We start from the raw sequence: 6,000 nt of genomic DNA on the forward strand, positions 1-6,000 counted from the left end.
GGAACCCTTAAATTCTGCAACCTCGCGCCGCCATCTTCACTCCAATCTCGGAGAAGGGTAGGGAAGGGTGTGCTGCTGCTGTGTGTGGTCTCTGCTGGGGCCCGTGCTGCTGTGTACTGCTCAGTGATCAAGACATCACCATTGCAAGGATGACTGGTGCTGTGTTCTGTCTCTCCTTTGTGCTGGGGCCTGCCTCTGCTGAGTCTGCTCCTGTATAGTCAGTCACAGTGTGATAGTCCACTGGTGCTGCTAGTGCCACTGCCTGCCCTGCACTGCCTAGTGTCTGCTGCAGTCTGCTCTCTGCTGTTGCCACTGGCTAGTGCCTACCAGTACCTATTGCAGTATATAATTCCAGTGTGCTGTTGCCCTTGGCTACCAGTACCTATCACAGTATATAATTCCAGTTTGCTGTTGCCACTGGCAGTGGCTACCAGTATTTTATTTATTGCAGTATATAATTCTAGTCTGCTGTTGCCACTGGCTACCAGTATTTATCGCAGTATATAATTCCAGTCTGCTGTTGCCGCTGGCTACCAGTATTATTTATCACAGTATATAAATCCAGTCTGCTGTTTCCACTGGCTACCAGTATTTATCGCAGTATATAATTCCAGTCTGCTGTTGCCGCTGGCTACCAGTATTATTTATCACAGTATATAAAAATCCAGTCTGCTGTTTCCACTGGCTACCAGTATTTATTGCAGTATATAATTCCAGTCTGTTGCCACTGGCTACCAGTATTTATCGCAGTATATAATTCCAGTCTGCTGTTGCCGCTGGCTACCAGTATTATTTATCACAGTATATAAAAATCCAGTCTGCTGTTTCCACTGGCTACCAGTATTTATCGCAGTATATAATTCCAGTCTGCTGTTGCCGCTGGCTACCAGTATTATTTATCACAGTATATAAAAATCCAGTCTGCTGTTTCCACTGGCTACCAGTATTTATCGCAGTATATAATTCCAGTCTGTTGCCACTGGCTACCAGTATTTATTGCAGTATATAATTCCAATCTGCTGTTTCCACTGGCTACCAGTACTATCAGTCCAGGGGTGCCCACATGTGTGCTGTATCCATCCAGGGGTGCCCACATGTGTGCTGTATTTGTCCAGGGGTGCCCCCATGTGTCCTGTATCAGTCCTGGGGTGCCCGCATGTGTGCCGTATAATTCCAGGGGTGCCCCATGTGTCCCATATCAGACCAGGGGAGCTGCCCTTTTTTTAATGAAAATAAAATTAAGGTGTTTTTTTTTTTTTACTGCAAGGGCTGTTAAATGCGCTGTAGTTCAGGGGTGAGCCAAGAGTGCTGTATAATTCATGGGGTGTTGCTAAGGGCGGGATGTATCAATATTCGTGGGTGTTACCTGTTTTTTTTCGTGCCTGTATCGCATCCGTTTTGCGGGACTTTCCGCTTTATGTATTATTTTTTTCTGGGCTGCGTATACTGTGCCCTCCTCCGATATTTTTTCGAGTTTTTTTTTTTTGTGTCTGTTCTCCCTCGGAGGGGGGAGGAGTGCAGGACTGCTGCCGGGAGCCTGAACGGGTAGTGAGGCGGCATGTTGCGAGTGGTAGGGAGTGTGGGACCGGCGCCGGGTGACAAGACAAGGGTCAGAGCAATCTCCTGCCGGCTGGAGGGAGGGAGGAGTGCAGGAGATTGCTCCGACCCCTGTCTTGTCACCCGGCGCCGGTCCCACACTCCCTACCTCTCGCAGCATGCCGCCTCACTACCCGCTCAGGCTCCCAGCAGCAGAGGTCTTTCATCCTGACCTCCTGCCCCTGGTCAGACACCCACATGTCAAAGAAGCTGTCCCTTGGCTCAGGCACCCGGGGGATGTGTTTTCCCCTCCACACCTCCAACTTACACCCAGGTCACGCCTCCTCTCCAGACCAATACCGCCAGTCAAACTTGGCGAAACAACAAAGGGCATCACGAATATTAATACATATCACAGGACGTCAACTTACTGTACATTCAGACCAATGTAAGTATACTTCGCTGCAGGAACACTGCGAGACTTTCAAAATGCGGAAATGAAAAATGTGAAACATTATTGATACATCAGGAGGAAGGACAAAAGCCTCGAAAACGGGATGTCAGCGCAGCGGTAAGCGTTGATACATCCCGGCCTAAGTAAGGTGTGCTGCTCTTTTTTATAATTAAAAGAATACACATTTTTATTTTTACTGCAGGAATTTGTCTGCCGTATAATTCCATGCCTGCCGCCATGTGTGCCGTAACAGTCCAGGGGTGCCGCCATCTGTGCCGTATAATTCCATGTGTGCCATATCAGGTCAGGGGTGCCACCATCTGTGCCGTATAATTCCTGGGGTAAGCCAAGTCTGCCGTATAATTCATGGGGTGCTGCCAAGTGTGCTGTATTAGTCCAGGGGGGATGCTAAGCGTGCCATATCAGTCCAGGGGAGATGCTAGGCGTGCCGTATCAGTCCAGGGGTGATGCTAAGCGTGCCATATCAGTCCAGGGGTGATGCTAGGTGTGCCGTATCAGACTAGGGGGGATGCGAAGTGTGCCATATCAGTCCTGGGGTGATGCTAAATGTGCCGTATCAGTCCAGGGGTGATGCTACCTGTGCCATATCAGTCCAGGGGGGATGCTAAGTGTGCCATATCAGTCCAGGGGTGATGCTAAATGTGCTGTATCAGTCCAGGGGTGATGCTACCTGTGCCATATCAGTCCAGGGGTGATGCTAGGTGTGCCGTATCAGACTAGGGGGGATGCTAAGTGTGCCATATCAGTCCAGGGGTGATGCTAAATGTGCCGTATCAGTCCAGGGGTGATGCTACCTGTGCCATATCAGTCCAGGGGTAATTCTAGGTGTGCAGTATCAGCCTAGAGGGTATGCTAAGTGTGCCATATCAGTCTAGTGTTTGTGCCGCACACTTGTGTGGCTTATCATAGTTATCCAGCTACCTCGGTGCAACCTTTTGCCCTAAAAACAATATTGTAAGGTGTGAGCTGTTCAGAATAGACTGTAAATGAGTGGAAATGAATGTTATTGAGGTTAATATAGCGTAGGAGCAAAACAAATAAAAAATTCTGGGATTTTAGCAGTTTTTATGCTTTTTTAACAAAAAAATCAGAACCCAAAACCCAAGAAATCCAAACACAAAACACTTAGGACGTGTTTTGGCAAAACCCATTAGAACCCAAAACCTCAAGGTAATCAGAACCCAAAATCCAAAACCCGAAAAGTGGCCGGTGCACATCGTTTAAATGATGGTTCTCTTATACCATAGATAGGTACTGTAAATCTACACACAGATGTAATTCTTACCTAATTAGATATATATAGGGCTACAATATTACCATTTTTATAATTGCTCCCGATTAAACTCTAATTAATCCAGACAAATGCATTGATCCTTTTATTTGACCACTGGGACATTTGGAATACAATATTATTGGACAAGTCCATTGAAGATTGCCTTGGAATTTGACTAGTATACCATTCATCCATACTGTATATTGGCTTCACCTGAATAAATCTGCTGTGCAACTTGCCTGGGACTACAGCCCTGTTCCTAAAAGTGCCAAAGGTTGGAACAAGCCGAGTAATCCAAAGGACTGGTAACATCACAATTGCATCACCATTCTATTTATACTCTGGCCCCATTCACGGAAACCTTCTCATGCCAATCATCATGACTACAGCTCTGTTCCTAAAAGGCACTGCAGAGACGGATTGTCACCCATCGCCAGGAACTGGTAATATCTGAGCTGCAGATACATTTATTGAAAAAGTTAGCTTGCTCTCGGACAGTTATTCACCAAATGACCAGTGGTTATTTTAACCCTTGATATTTTTATTGTTTTTATTTTATTTAGTATAATATATATATATATATATATATATATATATATATATATATATATATATATATATATATATATATATCTATAACAAAAAGAATGGGCGCTCCATAGTGTAATTATCATAAGTTAAAAAGAAGTTTTTATTATTAAGAACAATCAACCACAATGGTCAAGGTGACGTACAGTACCACAAGTGGCGGTCTACAAACACCGCAAAGAATAAAGCATAAAACAAAGATTACCACCATAACAATTTTGGATTTTGCTGGGCTTAACCAAATCTTTTGGAAAAAAAAAATGTCCTGATAATTTTGGTTCTAGCCAGCACTGGAGAGGTAGAATGAATGAAATGAAATGAGTAATTACATTTTATGCATTCTGTAGGATTCCCTTAGAAAGTGTTACATTAATGTGGGGAGACTGTTGCTGTCACAATTAGTGCATTTAGGGGCAGATTTATCAAGCTCGGTGAAGTGATAAGGTGTCTGTTTTTTATCACCAGCTCCTAACTGTGAAGTTACAGGCTTGGGTTGAAAAATGACAGGTAGGAGCTGATTGGCCGGTGATAAAAACCAGACACTTTATCACTTCACGAGCTTGATAAATCTGCCCCTTAGTTACCTGAAACATAGAAGAACAAGAGAAGGATTTGGGTGCACAGATTTCTCAATACAACTTAACCGAATTAATGAGTCACAGGGATTTAGCAGGTAAGAGGACTGGCCCTGTATTGTATATTTTATCTCAGTCATGAATAATATTGGGTGGGGTGAGAGCAGAGATGAGCTTAACTACAAGTAGTCAAACAAGGATTACATAACCTTTTTAGGAGGATAGGACGAAGACAGGGTAGGCCTTGTGGTGCATTATACGAATCACAATTGTGCAACATTTACATCATGCTGAGGAATTAGTATTGTTTAAATGGATTCTATTATTTTCTGGTCCTATTTACTTAACACCATATTCATTTATTATTCTGTGCATAGATAAAATGGAAATGAAAGTGCAGAAAATAAATTGTAACCAGGGAAATAGAGCCCGAAAATTACCAACCAATTAGCTCTTAACTATCATTTTCAAACACAGCCTGTAAAATGACAGGAGCTGATTTAAGTAAGGAAAGATAAAGGCCCTTATTCAGATCAGATCACAGTACAAATTTGTTCTCAAAATGGGAAAAACCATGTGCTCTGCAGGTGGGGCAGATGTAACATGTGTAGAGAGAGTTAGATTTCTGGGAGTTATTTTGTTTCTGTGCAGGGTAAATACTGGCTGCATTATTTTTACACTACAATTTAGATTTCAGTTTCAACACACCCTGCCCCAAATTTAACTCTCTCTGCACATGTTGGGTGACATTTAATAGGATGCAAATTTGGATTTTTTGGAAAATTAGGCAACAAAATGTCGTTATCGCATTTTTTCCTGAAATCGCCAATTTAATAGGGTGCGCTAAGTCCTTTGTGCGATAACTCGCACTTTCTCACTTGCCAGTAAAAATGTGCATTTTTATCGCATCCAGATGTTTACCCATTCTAAAGTATACAAATCGCATATATTTAATGGTATGCGCAAACAGAATTCGCATTTTTGATGTGTCTAAAAATCTCATTGTGCATTGTTCTGGTGTAATAAAAAAAATGAAAAAAAAAATAAATAAAAAAAAATGACATGGGGGTCCCTCCTCCTGAGCATAACCAGCCCCGGGCTCAAAGAGCCGGTCCTGGTTTCATAAAATCACAGGGAAAAGAAATAGGGGTCCCCAGGATTTTATAAAACCAGCACCAGGCTCAAGGGCCATTACTGGTTCCCAAAATACAGGGAACAAAATGAGTAGGGGTCCCCCGTATTTCAAGAACCAGCACCGGGCCCAACCAGCCAGCAGGGTAATGCCACAACTGGGGGGGGGACGACGACTATTTATACAAGTCCCCCCGGCCAAAGCATTTTGCCACCTGACCTGTCAGCATGGGCAGGGGTCCTGGGGAAGTGGGGACCCCCCAAAGAAGGCCCCCCCTCCAGAACTTACCTGCCCATGCTGAAGCCCGGGGCTGTCCTCGATGCCCCTGGGCGGTGGGCATTGAGCTGATAATTGGGTAAAAAAAATAGAAAAACTATTGGGTACTTGTGTATTATCACGGCGCCTATCACATTGCATACCA

This window comes from Crinia signifera, chromosome 8, assembly GCF_055691185.1.
Source record: "Crinia signifera chromosome 8, ASM5569118v1, whole genome shotgun sequence".
In the NCBI taxonomy this organism is placed as follows: Eukaryota; Metazoa; Chordata; class Amphibia; order Anura; family Myobatrachidae; genus Crinia; species Crinia signifera.